General features: G+C 47.8%; 1 protein-coding gene across 1 annotated transcript in view; it reads left to right on the top strand.

Annotated features, from left to right (window-relative positions):
* The first annotated feature begins 4,857 nt into the window (after positions 1–4,857).
* CTCF (CCCTC-binding factor) overlaps positions 4,858–14,812 on the top strand; it is a 58,845-nt gene continuing 48,890 nt past the window's right edge. Inside the window, exon 1 of the mRNA XM_084644610.1 lies at positions 4,858–4,920. The gene's annotated coding sequence lies outside the window, so the exon portion shown is untranslated. The remainder of the gene's footprint in view (positions 4,921–14,812) is intronic.

Raw genomic sequence — 14,812 nt, 5'->3', positions numbered from 1 at the left:
GTGGCAAGGCTTTGGGTGCACCGGCTGCTGAGGTACAAGAACAGGACCGGAATAGCAGGGGATGCTTGAGGTGAGACTGAAGTACATCAGCAGGTGCAGTGACTCATGATGGGAATAGTGTTAGGATCTTGGAAGGGAGCATATGCATATATGGCTTGAGAAACTTCCATTCTGAACTGATTTTATGTCTGGAGAAATTCAGGAAGAGATGAGTTTAAGGAGCTCAAATGTCATACACCAGAACAACTTCTAAATCCCAAACAATCAGATTCCTGAAATGAAATAAAAGACCTGAGAGAAGCTGTGGCAACTGATTGTCATGGGATTGCTAGGATCAAAGGAAGGCAGCTGAATGGTTAATGTATTAAATGGGACTGGTCACAGCTTCAGTTAATGACTGAGTTGAGTTCTGAACTTAAAGCAGAAATTCACCCTCTACATATGAGACGCTGTCCTCCTTAAAATTAAAAGGACTTACAAGTACTGAATGAGTTTTAGTTTAAAAAATTTTCATCTGTAACTTATAATAGGTCCTTTAAGAAAGGTAGAGAACCCTGTGCCAAAACTTTCTTTTCTCCTAACTGATCTTAACAACATTAGACTCTTCAGACTTCTCAAATAGTTAAAACTCACTGACATTTTATGCCTGGGCTATATTTGAAAGTTTGTTTTGTTTTAGCATTAATGGTCATTTTTTGCCATTATCCCCCATAACAAAGTCTCTCTTTCAGCAGAGGCTGGAGAATATATTCTACTTCAGAGTAACTCATCCAATTGTTGTTGCCCTTCAACAGCTATTTTTGCATGCTACAATTCTATCGGTTATGAGTCAGTGGGCTCTTGGTCTCACGTGTCAAGAGTAACCATTGGTAGACAACTTGGCCTCAGCAATCAATGCTTATTAAAGATTCCATAGTCACATGCTTAGCTACAGCATCAGTGTCTGAAGGGTTCCTCCTGGCACTGGTGTGTTGGTTCCACTATGCAGTGCACTGCTGGGGGAGTTTAGGCCTGAGAAACCCTTAAAGCACAGAGATATTGGGACTCAAGAACTATGTATGCCCTTCACGTAATACCAGTCTCCCTACGTGCTCCATACTGCAAACACACATCTGCTCCCCATCTGCCTACATACGTACACGTTTCTGGACAACCCCATGCCCTCCTCACCCATGAGCATTATCTAGAGTGGGATTTAAAGAAGTGATGTTAGCATGCACACATGTTCTAAGACAGTGGTTCTCAAACTTTTGTACTGGTGACCCCTTTCACAAAGCAATCCTCCGCGTGTGACCCCCACTTATAAATTAAAAACACCTTTTTACATATTTAACACCATTATAAATGCTGGAGGCAAAGCGGGGTTTGGGGTGGAGGCTGACGGCTCACGACCCCCCATATAATAGCACTGTGGCCCCCTGAGGCGTCCCGACCCCCAGTGTGAGAACCCCCGTTCTAAGAAGTCTAGCATCAACCAGGCAATGTCTATTTTTACCATATGCTAAACTGGTTGAATTAAAGCCTACGATGCCCAACCACCTTAATTCTGCCCTGCAGTGACACCATAAGGGGAAGAATGAAAAAATAGTGTCTTTAAAAAATTCCGTTTAATTTGCAGCCACAAACCCTAAAAAGCATTAAAACATGACACCATGCAGGCATGACTGATTTTTTTAAACACTGAACTTTAACTACTGAATTTTCTAGGTTTGTAACACTTCTTTGGTGGATAATTATGCTATCATTGAAGTATTTTTATTAGGGCTGTCGATTAATCACAGTTAATTTTTTTGAGTTAATCAGGTGAGTGAACTGTGATTAAAAAAAAAATCAATCACGATTAATTGCACAGTTAAATAGAATACCAATTGAAATTTATTAAATATTTTGAAGTTTTTCTACATTTTTCAAATACATTGATTTCTATTACAACACAGAATACAAAGTGTACAGTGCTCACTTTATATTATTTTTTATTACAAATATTTGCACTGTAAAAATGATAAAAAGAAATAGTATTTTTCAATTCACCTCATACAAGTTCTGTAGTGCAATCTCTTTATCATGAAAATGTAACTTACAATTGTAGGTTTGTTTGTTACATAACTGCACTCAAAAACAAAACAATGTAAAACTTTAGAGCCTAAAGTCCACTCAGTCCTACTTGTTTAGCCAATCGCTAAGACAAACAAGCTTGTTTACATTGATGGGAGATACTGCTGCCTGTTTATTTACAAGAACACCTGAAAATGAGAACAGGCATTCGCATGGCATGTTTATAGCCAGCATTGCAAGGTATTTTACGCGCCAGATATGCTAAACATTCATATCCCCTTTATGCTTCGGCCACCATTCCAGAGGACATGCCTCCATGTCGACGACGCTCATTAAAAAAATAATGTGTTAATTAAATTTGTGACTGAAGTCCTTGGGGGAGAACTGTGTGTCTCCAGTTCTGTTTTACCTGCATTCTACCATACGTTTCATGTTATAGCAGTCTCGGATGATGACCCAGCACACGTTCATTTTAAGAACACCTTCACAGCAGATTCAACAAAATGCAAAGAAGGTACCAATGTGAGATTTCTACGGATAGATACATCACTCGACCCAAGGTTTAAGAATCTGAAGTGCCTTCCAAAATCTGAGAGGGACGAGGTGTGGAGCATGCTTTCAGAGGTCTTAAAAGAGCAACACTCCAGTGTGGAAACTACAGAACCTGAACCACCAAAAAAGAAAATCAACCTTCTGCTGGTGGCATCTGACTCAGATGATGAAAATGAACATGCGCTGGTCCGCTCTGCTTTGGATCATTATTGAACAGAACCCATCATCAGCATGTACGCATGTCCTCCGGAATGGTGGTTGAAGCATAAAGGGACATATGAATCTTTAGCACATCTGGCACATAAATATCTTGCAATGCTGGCTACAACAGTGCCAAGTGAACTCACCTGCTGTCAGTTTCAGGTGACACTGTAAACAAGATGTTGGCCGAATTATCTCCTGCAAAGTTGTTTGTCTGAGCGTTCGGCTGAAGTAGGAGAGAGTGGACTTGTAGGTTCTAAAGCTTTACATTGCATTCAAAAATAAAACAGTTATTTTTTGTACATAATTCTACATTTGTAAGGTCAACTTTCATTGTAAAGAGATTGCACTACAGTACTTGTATTAGGTGAATTGAAATATACTTTTTTTGTTTTTTTACAGTGCAAGTATTTGTAATGAAAAATAAATATAAAGAGAACACTTGTACACTTTGTATTTTGTGTTGTAATCGAAATCAATATATTTGAAAATGTAGAAAACACCCAAAAATATTTAAATAAATGGTATTCTATTATTCTAACAGTGTGATTAATTTTTTTAATTGTGCAATTAATCTAGATTAATTTTTAATCGCTTGACAGCCTTACTGTTTATCCTTAAATTACTGACATTTTTATTCTCGACTTTAACTCCATCTTAAGCCAATTTTGTCTGATATTGTGATGTGGGCTCACAGAGGTTCTCTTCTCTCACCTGTTTGTTTAGACAGCTGGCAAGAGATTTGGGGCAATGCCCCTGGAAAAGAGAGGAAACGCTGGAAACAGAAAGATCGGTGGCAGTTGGGAAAGACACAAGAAACAGGTGGGACTGGAGCAATTGGAGACAGAAGAAAGGTACAGAAAATGTTGTGAGAGCAGAAGTGAAGGGGGGAGAGAAACAGACTGAGAACCTCACAACTTCCCAGGAAGGTAAGTGACCCACATTTATCTGCTGAACCTTTGTTCAGATCTCGCTAGTTCCGTTGCAGCCCATTCGCTACTGAATGTCAAAGCCACACACGTGGTCTGGAAACTTAGCAGCAAGCTCGGCTGTGAATTTAAGACCTCCAAAGCAGAGCAGATCAAGCACACGTAAGAAGGACGTCACACCATGCCTGCATGCCTCCTCACTGACCGGCGGGGCCCCGCCTCACGGGAAGGGACGCTCGAGCAGCCCAGAACCCCTCGGGGGACGGCGAACGGCTGGCCCCCCCTGGGGTGGTCCCCCCTGGGGTGGTCCGGGGGACGACCCGCCTCCGCCGGGGGAGAGCGGCTCCCCACTCCGCTCACAGAGCCCGCGGCAGCCCGCCGGCGAGGGGAATTGCGCTGGGGGCAGGCCCCGGGCGCTGCGGCCGCCAGGCAGCCGAACCCCCCCCGCCCTTTCCGCGCCGCCCCTCCCCTCCTGGCGGGGGCTATCGCCCGGGTCCCTTCGCTGGACGGCGCGTTGGGCGGCCGCAGCACGCGCCGGAGCGGCCCGGGCCCCGCGCCGGAGCCTCCCGCCGAAGCCTGACACCGCAGCGGCTCGCCCCGCCCAGGCGCAGGCCCCGCTCTGGGCCGCCCGGAGCCGCTGCGGGGAGCGGCCGGGCGCCGAGCTCGCGGTCCCGCGCGGAGGGCGCAGGGCGCCCGGCAGCGCGTCACGTGGGGCCCCGGCGCCCACCTGGATCACGCCCCCAGGCGCGCGGCGTCCCACCCTCCGGCGACGCGACCGTCCCTCCAACCGCCCGCCCGGCTCCGCCAGGGCGCCCGCATGACGCAGCACGTTACGCCCCTGCGTCGGGCGTGCGAGTCAGTCAGTGACGTTACGGCCACGGCACCGTTTGAAGTTGGCGCGCAGGGCCCCCTCCCAGGGTGCCCCGCGCGCCCACTCACCGCTCCCCCTCCTCTCGCTCAGCTCCGGCGGCCGCGGCAGCCGGGCCCGCGCAGGCGCACCGCATTCGGCCGCCGCCATTTTGTGTCCGAAGCGACTGTGGAGCGATTAAACCGCGAGCTGGGGCTGAGCGCGAGCGGCGGCCGCGGCGGGGCGTGCGGGGCGCGGCGGCTCCGCGGGGCCGGGGCAGCGCGGGGCGGCGGCGGGGCCCGGCGGCGGGCGCGGGCCTGGCGGGGCCAGGCGCAGGTAAGCGGTGGCGGGGGGTTTGCAGTCGCTTTCTCCGGCCTCTAGGTGTCACGATGGGGCTCCGGTTTGGCTGGGGCCCCGCAGCGGCCGCCGCCGGGGAAGCAGGGGGCTTTGTCTCCCTCTATCGTCCCCAGCGCGGCCGGCGCCTGCCTGCGACCGCCGCCATTCCCCACAGCGCGGCGCTGGGCCGGCCGGGCCCGGCCCGTCCCGTCGAGCGCCCCGTCCCCGCCTGGCCCGGACTCCATTTTCCTTCCTTTGTTTCCTCCGCGGAGCCGCTGGCGCTAATCACCCCCGGGCCCGCGGCCCGCTCCCCTCAGCCCGCCCCGGCCCCGGCCCGCGCTGCCGGAGGGCGGCCGGTTCGCCCCCTCCCCGGGGCCCTTCCCGCCGAACCTGCGTTAGCGCCGCCGCCTTGTCCTGGGGCTCGGCCTGTTGCGGGCTCGCCGCTCCCCGCGTCCGGGCCCGCGAAGCGGCTCCGGCCGAGTCCTGCCTGGCGCGGCGGCGGCTGCGTGCCCCGCTCCTGCCGGCCGCCGCCGTGTGCGCTGCGGCGTGAGAGGCGCGGCGAGGCGCAGAGCGGGACTCGAGCTCCCTCTGCAAGGCAGGCTGAGCAGCGCCATGCAGCACTGGGCGCGGGCCCGGCTGGGGGCGCCCGATCGCGCCTGGCCAGCGCCCCCGCCGGCCCGGCCCTGCCCCCGCCGGCCGCGGCGGCCCGCCAGCCTCCTGGAGCAGCCGCCTCGCCTCCATAGGTTGGTGCCGGGCTGTGGCCAGGGAGCCGGCCGCCCCTTTCTCCCTCTGCTTTATAGCACGCCCTTCCCGCGGCGGCCACTGGCCCCTGCCTAGCGCGGTGCGCTCTGCGCTAGCGGGTCGGGGCTGCGTGGACAGGACCAGCCTGGGCTACGGGGCTCCCAGAAAGAGCACGATTGCCCCCCTTTTCTGCCATGGCTGTAGCGCAATATTGCCCTCAGCCCGCCACGAGAAGACAGGGTTAGGACATGGCAAAACACCCCGTCTTGCAACGAGCTATCCCGTTAACGAACCTGGGGGCTTTACTCTTTTTCACTCCAATTCTTGAGCATGACCTCTTCTGCAAGCCCTTCACCAGATGCCTCTCATTAATTTCCCCCTTGCAGCCTAGTACTGGTGGGCCCTTTTCCAAAGGAGACTAAGGCTGACACTTACACCACATGACAGTTTCACATTTTTTGTAAATTTATTGAATTTACTGTTAATTTTAATACCCCTTAATATTGTGTTTTGCCTGCTTCTGTGAGCTGTCCACAATGAAACCTAAATGTTTATCCAGAGCCAGTTTAGAACTTAGTAATGTGTACCAGTCAGGGAAGTTTTTCCTTGCAGTTCTCTGCATTAAATTGAATCTGTTGGTGGTTAATTACTTACTTGTGTCCTTCTGGAGCAGGTTTAGTGTGTCATTACTTTGACTAGGTTTAATCACTTTAGTTTTCAATTTTGCTATATAGTTATTCATTCCCCCTTGTCAGTTTGACATATTGAAGGTCTAATAGTGATTCTTAGGTATCCTGCTATTGACCTCTTTCACAACTGATAACTCACTGGTGAGAGTTCATGTTTTTTAGCTAGTTTAATGCATGACAGGGCTTGAGCTCTCATATGGCTACCTAGCTCTATTAATTACAGACTATTTAAAACCCCCTGATGCTTGTACTTACCAGTTGTCTTATATATACACAGCTTACTCCTTCCGACAGTTCTGTGGTCCTGCTCCTGCAGTTAAAGGCATGTTCAGAGCCACTGGGAAATCAGTTGCACAATGTGAAAGTACAGGAGTTCACCCAGGCATGTCCAGGTCTAGTCTTAGTACTGAAATAAGAAGGTATGGGGTACGTTAAGAAAAACTTGTTGTGAAAATTAAAGATGGCAGTTAGAGGAGAATAATGGGAAAGCAACAAAGCATCTATAAAGATGAAATAGACAAAATAATAGGCCTTGTCCATTTGTGCTGCTTTCTGATGTTTAAAATCAGATTTTTTTTTGTATTGAACTGTAAGTCTTGGTGACTAGAGAACTAGCAAAATTATATTCCAAGAATAAAAATTGAACAGTGAAGGAAAATTACTTTTAAGCCAGATTGTTCAGAATTTGTGTTGACGCTTATTTAACATGAATGTTTGAGAAAAGTCAAAGATTAATTTAAAAGGCAAGTATCAAAGGGCCCAAACTCAGCTGAAACCTTTCAGCAGAATCATATGACCAGACTTCAAATGAATATTTCTGAAGTAGTTCTACAGGTTCTCATGCGACTTTTGTTTGAGGGTAGCTCAAGACTAAGTGAGGGGTCTCCTCCAGAACGAGCTGTTCAAAGAAGAAATTGTTTATGGCAAGGGTTCTCAAACTGGGGGTCATGAGGTTATTACATGGGGGGGTTGTGAGCTGTCAGCCTGCATCCCAAACCATGCTTTGCATCCAGCATTTATAATGGTGTTAAATATATAAAACAGTTCTTAATTTATAAGTGTGTGGGGGGGGGAGTTTGCACTCAGAGGCTTGCTATATAAAAGGGGTTACCAGCAGTAAAGTTTGAGAGCCACTGGTTACTTCTGGGGGAATTCTGCAGTACTGTGCATATGCAGAATTTATGTTCCCCCCACAGAAAAGTGACTTTGACAGGGAAGCCACAAGAGCAGTCATGCAACGCTCCCCAGCATGTGTATCGGGTGCCCAGGGCAGCCAGCAGAGAGGTAAATCACTGTGGGGCAGGAAGCAGGACTGGGGAAGACCTGGCTGGTGGCTCCTACCCTGTGCTGGACTTAGCAGCTAATCCCAGTTGGGCTGGGGAGGATGGGACTTCCTCTTCCCCTGCACAGCATCCAGGGCTGTGTAAGACACACCCCCAGATTTCTCCCCCAGCTGCAGGAAACTCTGCAAACTGCTGTTACTCTCCCCCCCCGCCCCCCCATCACTCCTCAGCTGCAGGGGGAGGGATCCCTGTACAGGGAGCTGCTCCCTCATCTGCCCAACCCCTGTGCATCCATACCCCCTCAGACCCTCCCACTGAGCCCCACTCTCCCTGCACTCCGAACCCCCTCCAATGTGCCCCACTCCCCCAACAAGCCACCCACACCCAGATCCCCACCCCACTGAGTCCCAGCCAGCTACACCTGGATCCCTATCACACTGAGTCCCACTCCCCCAGCATCTGGACCCCCCACTGTGCTCCCAGACCCACCTGCTGAGCTCTATCCCCCAGACCTCCCTGCTGAGCCTCAACCACCTTCACCTGGACCCCTCCCCCCACAGTCCCCATTACCATTGCACCCAGAACTGCCCCCAACAAGCCCCTGTGCATCCTGATTCTCCCCCCCACACACACACAGATGGATCCCCCACTGAGCTGCCTGCACCCAGATTGCCCCACGCAGAACCCTCTCAACCCACACCTGGATTCCCCCACACTAAGCCCCTCGACACTTGAATCCGGCCTGCCCACACCTGGTGCACTGGGCACAGAGGGGCAAGCCCCTGGAGTGTTTCTGGGGCAGGCCCAATCCTTGTGTTGGGTGCAGCCTCACCGCTGAGTCCGTGTCCCTGGGGGAATGGCACAGTGATCTCCCACCTCGGTGCAGCCAGTGGCCTGTGCTCCCCAATGCCATGTTGGAGCCGCCACATGTATTTGACAAATAAAATTTGTAGAATTTTAAAGTAGTGTGCAAAACTTTTGATTTTTTTTGGTGCAGAGTTTTTATTTTTTGGCTCAGAATTCCCTCAGGAGTAACTAGTTTTTGGCAGTGGTTTTTCAAACTCAGGTCACGACCTAGTAGTGGGTTACAGAATGTAAGGCACTGGGTCACGGCAGCTCTGGTCAGCACTGCCGACCAGGCTGTTAGAGGTCCCATCGGTGGTGCTGCCCAGCTAAGGCAGGCTAGTCCCTACCTGTTCTGACAGCATGCTGCACCCTGGAAACGGCCAGCAGCAGGTCCGGCTCCTAGGCATGGGGCCATAGGGCTCCCTGCGCTGCCCAAGCACCGGCTCCAGCCAATGGGAGGTAGGGGCCGAGGTGGTGCCTGTGGGCAAGAGCTGCTTGGAGCTGCTTACGCGCCTCTACCTAGGAGCCGGACCTGCTGCTCGCTGCTTCTAGGGTGCCGTGCAGTCTGTGGTGCCAGGACAGGCAGGAAGCCTGCCTTAACATGCCGCTGCACCGCTGACTGGGAGCTGCCCAAGGTTAGCCCATACCCCAAACCCTGTCTCAGCCTTGAGCCCCCCGCAAACCCAGAGCCCCTTCCTGTACTCCAAACCCGTCATCACCAGCCCCACCCCAGAGCCTGCACCCCCAGCCCAGAGCCCTGACCCCCTCCTGCCCAGCGCCCCCTCCCACACCCTGAACCCCTCATTCCCAGCTCCACCCTGCAGCCCTCACCCCTGTGCCCCAGCTCTGAGCCCCTTCCACACCCCAAAATCCTTATCACCAGTTCCGTTGGGTCACAGGCATCAACAATTTTCTTCAGCTGAGTCAGCAGAAAAAAGTTTGAAAACCACTGGTTTATGGTATCAGCAGGCCATGTTCCGGGTGTGATCCCCAACTAATTTATGGTTGTGTAGTTACCAATTACTGCCCTAGTTGCAGTTTCTCTGATATCTCCCTGGAGTCCGGTGGCACCTTAAAGACTAACAGATTTATTTGGGTATAAGTTTTTGCCACTGGACTCCTCTTTCTTGTGGATACAGACTAATACGGCTACCCCTCTGATATTTGATATCTCACTGTTCCTCATTGCTGTCATGCCTTGGAGACCACCACTCTTTTGGAATCCATAAAAATTCTCCATAATAATCCTCTGCCTAGAAATTGTTTCTGTGAAATCCCTTATTTAGAGCACCCATCTGAAGACTTCATGTCCTTCACCTATAGTTTTATATGCAAGTATTGCTGTTCTGTTAACGCTCACTCCACACAGGTTAGGTGTACTTCTCTCCATTCACAAATTCTTGTACTTTTTGCCTTTATACAAGTGAGCATAAAGCATGAACATTTGTTTCAGCCTGCCTCTTTTGCTCTGTTATCTTTTTGTGTTGCTCTTTCTGTCTTTATATGATGCAGTTCTGAGGCTGCCTTTACACTTAAAATTTTAGTGAATTTTCCCACTCTTGGTTGCAGAGGTCCATTTCCTGAAAAAGATTCCCCAGTATTTCAAACTGAAACCCTTTCTCAGCAATATCTTCTCATCCATGCATATCCTGTGAGTAGAATTGGAAGCATGTCACACTAAGATAACTTAGGCCAAAAATTCTACGGCTAAGACCAGTTCACGTGTGTTGGGAACCCAAGTCTATGCTAGCTGCTGGCTGCCACTGGTGTTGTAAACTCCAGAGTAAATAATCAGCATGAATAGGTCTAATCAGCATGATGCTAAGAGTTGTGGTGATGGCGTATGGGCACTTTCACTAGGGCTCCCAACATAGCAAGCACTGGTGTTGGCAACAAAGGTGAACTGGGAAAAAATCTCCAGTGCAGAGAATGCTTTGTATAAGCTTTCTTAAACATCTGTTTAGCATCTAGAATCTTCTGTAATTTCATAGCTCATTGGTCCTTACATGTACTGCTGCCAGACTTCTCCTTAAATCTCTAAGACTTCCCATTATTAGTTTTTTCCATCCATGTCAGCTTAGTGCTCTCAGGAGAGCACAGCTATACTCCTGATTATATCAACTCTTGCCCCCACTACAACCTGTGTGTTTAAAGAATAAACAGTGCCCAGATTTTGTGGTGAGGTGTGCTTTAGGAATGCAGTAATCACTGGTCATCGCTCCTCCCTTCTTACACACACACTTTAGAAATGCATAATGTTAATGGAGAAGCCACCACTACCATGTGCACTCATACAAACTAAACTGCTTAACCTTTGGCTCCCACTTGTGTCCTTTAACTCCTCCTGAGTTCTAATTTGGTGGTTACCTTACTGAACTGACTTGTTTAAACCTCTGTTCATCCACTTGACTTCACTTCATATGAACAGTTCAGTCAGTACTGTTGGAATAAGTTTTTAACGGTAAGGCTTGCTCCTTTTCACTCTCATTTCTCAGCTTGTAGCCCACAGAGACCCACACAATTCCAATTTTTCTATAGGCATTATAGAAAAAAATATTCTAGTTGTATGAGATGGTGCTACAGTTTGGCTCAAGGAGTAAATTCACTGAAAAATATAAAGCTGTGTTCTAATAGTTCCCTAAAAACAATAATGTTCGTCCTTAACTTTTACTGTAACTCAATGTGTAGCTTATGTTCAGGAGAAACAGCCTCACGCAACTCACTCTCTCTGTCTCTATTCTCTCCTCTCCCCCCCCCCCCCCCCCCAAAAGAAAAAGAAAACCACATCTCTTCACATAACCCATACTCAACCTACAGAAAGATTGAGAGATAATTCAGATATTTAAGACAAAAATAGAGCATTTGTTCTTCACTGTGTGACTCAAATTAGTTTAGACGGACACTTTAGTATCTCTTATGAAGGAGTGGCCAAAAAAGCCAACTGCTGGGTCTTTATCCCAGTTTAGGATTTTTTAATCAGTTTACTTCTACCCTGCTGGTAGGTGAACATGGAACAACATCATGTAGATATAGAATTAAGCTTATACCGTCACCCTATAATAATGTGACTCCAGTGAGTCTGAGTATTCCTTTATAATGTGGTTACCTGACGCTGATTGGTAAGAATACAGAAGTTGTACAATGTCTGTTCTGAAGCCCAACAAACAATAAGTATACTCATCTTGTGAGTTTCTTTTAGATTTGTGGGAGATGGAGTATTGTCAGTTCACATGTTCGTTATATTAGAGTAAAAAAATGTGGTTGCATTTCTCTTATGTAATATTGAATTTTGATGAAAGTTAGTCTTTGCTGTCACTATCAAACATTCACAATATCACACTGTGCTGCATACTGCTACTAGTTCAGGGATCTCAAACTCAAATTAAAATGACAGCCACATGAGGACTAGTACATCACTGCTACCACCCGCCCTCCTCCCCCCACTGCCCGTGGTCTGCCCCCACTCCACCCCTTCCATGAGGCCCTACCCCTTCCCCACCCCCATTCCAACTCCGCCTCCTCCCCTGAGCGCATGACTCCCCACTCCTCACCCTGGAAAGCGCTAAGTACCTGGCAGAGGAGCAGGGACGCGGTGGGTGAGGCGAGCTTGGTGGCTACAGGAAATAACTCGGGGGTGTGGGGAGCTTGGTGGGCCGCATCATATAACTCTGCGGGCCACGTGTTGGAGACCCCTGTACTAGTTTAACAAGACATGGGTTCAGTTCATGTTTGGACTGCATAATGACCCATTTTTTCAGTATACTGTGACTGCTATTCATTTTAATGCAGTTATGGAACTAGTTAATAGTGGCTGTACTAAGCTATATTGCAGTGCATTTTTCTATAAGGGCTACAGTGTCTTAACTCAGATAAGGAGAATGTTAAATAGGTCATTCTGCGTTTGGCAGTCATTGACTCATACTAACATTTTAAAATGAAGCCATCTCATTTCATTTGGAGTAAACAAGTGATTTTTCATTGTCAAGCTCTCCAAACTTGTTAGTTCCCTGAAAAGGCCAATCTGAGAGTTATGCCTAACTGGGTCCTTCCTGTGTTTTACATATTATGTTTCCACCCAATATCTGTATCTCTGTTTACAGGAACTTAAAGCTTCATCAACTTGACTCAATTTTACATTACGTTCCAGTCTAATACGAGGTTGCAAAGCCACTTTTGTAGGATGTTCATAGGGTCAAACAAATCTGGAGTTCTTGTACCCAAAACCTACCTTGTTTGTTGCCTGCTATAAGTTGGTCTTACTTTGTAGGCTTCTGAATCATCATTTGTTAACCATGACATGCTTCTGACAAATCTCAGTGTAGTAAAATAGACAGAAGCTGGAGGAGGAAGAAGTAGCAGGAGCTGGCTCCACTTATATAACAAATCTTGTTGGCCCTAAATGGGGTGGAGTAGTAAAAGATTTTAATCCACCTGTGGGCAGTTTGGGTCATTCATGATTCTTATTTACCTTCCTTCTCTCTCTTTCTCCCCGCCCCCCATCCCCCCCCCCCCCAAAAAAAAATCCCTTAGCAGAGGATCTCTTGTAGAAAGGATTTTCTCATTACAAACATTTTGATTAGTTTCCCAAAGTTAGATTACCACCAGTACAGCACCACAGGTGGTAATGATGATAGGAGTATAAGTATAGCCTGGCTATCAAATGCTGTGTTGTTTAATCTTGCCCAACCAGGTCTGTCTATTACAGGGGTTAAAACATCAGCAGCTTGTTTATATTTAGGGCCCTGCCAAATTCAGGGTCCATTTTGGTCAGTTTCACAGTCGTGGGATTTTAAAATTAATAAATTTAATGATTTCAGCTATTTAAATCTAAAATTTCACAGTGTTGTAATTGTAAGGGTCCTGACCCAATAAGGAGTTTGGGGGGGGATTGCAGTACTGCTACCCTTATTTTTGTGCTGTTGCTGGTGACGGTGCTACCTTGAGAGCTGGGCAGCTGGAGAGCGGCGGCTGGCCTGGATCCCATCTCTGAAGGCAGAGCTGGGCCCTCAGTCAGCAGCCCACCACTCTGGCTGCCCAGCTCTGAAGGCAGTGCATAAGTAAGGGTGGCAATACCTAAAATGACCTTGCAACCACCCTGCAAATCCCTTTTGGGTCAGGACCTCGAGTTTGAGAAACGCTGATCTGCCCCATGAATTCTATATAGTATAGGATAAAAGCACACAAAAGACCAGATTTCACAGGAGGAGATTAGATTTCACAGTCCATGACACATTTTTCATGGCCATGAATTTGGTAGGGCTCTATTTGTATTTCTGCTCCTTTTACCTTTGCTACCATTGCTAGTAGTGTAATAGAGGAAAATCTTAAGTGAAAGCAAGGCCTCTGAGGTTAGAACCATAGGAGCTTTCGCCTTGAAACTGGCCAGAAACAGGATTGGGCTCTTTGCACTGGGAATGTTCTGTGGGTGTTGGTGTGTCTGGAGATTCCCTTTTATACTTGAGAACACAAGTTATATGTACTAGATATAAAGATTCTTTATGATGCAATATTGTGATTTTTAAAGTTCTAATAATAATAGGTTTATTTGTTGGGGAGAATGGTTACTTTCTACATAGACTGATCTTAGTCTTTGGACTACCTGTTTTACCTTCATGTCACAAACAATATGTTACATAATTGTCAAAGATTACGTGGATTCTACCATAATAAGATCTTGGCTGCGCTCTGGGACCTCCAAACTGCTGTTTGTAAAAATGATCTGTCACAAAACTCATAATCAATGGAGAGCTCTTAGCAATTCTCTCTGCTTATAACCAGCTTTTCACTTAGAGACCTGACTTGGGTAAATGAATGAAACTAAAAGTTTCTTTGCCCTAGAGCCTTATAAATATTGGTCCACTTTCTAAAATGACTACATGGTTTGCCACAATTGGGGTGATTGGCAGCCTGCTGGAGAGGCCAAGGGTAAGGATGGGCAGAGGATGAAGCGTAATGATTTTTTCAACATATACTTTAAAACATATGTAACTATTGCCCAAAAAAAACCCCCAAAACTTAGAACTTCAGAAATCTCATTCCATGTATTTAAGTACTTGGAGAATACATTATATGTGCAAGATGACACTGAATTATTGAAAAACAATTCTAGACGTACCAAATGTGTGGAAGACATAGTAAACAGGATACATTTCAGACTGTGATAATGTACGATGGGCAGTTTAAAATTTTCTTGATTCTAAAGAACAGTTCAGTACCTTGTACAGTGGGATAATAAGCAGAAAATGCTTAATTCCAGAAGTATGACCTGGAGTACCACCTGTTTTCCCATTCCGTACATATTACAGAAGGGTAGGGAGTAGGAGATGAACTCTG

This window comes from Lepidochelys olivacea (genome assembly GCF_965140295.1).
Source record: "Lepidochelys olivacea isolate rLepOli2 genome assembly, chromosome: 12".
NCBI lineage: Eukaryota > Metazoa > Chordata > Testudines > Cheloniidae > Lepidochelys > Lepidochelys olivacea.
The sequence above is the reverse complement of the archived record's forward strand: the minus strand, read 5'-3'. Positions and strand labels throughout refer to the sequence as shown.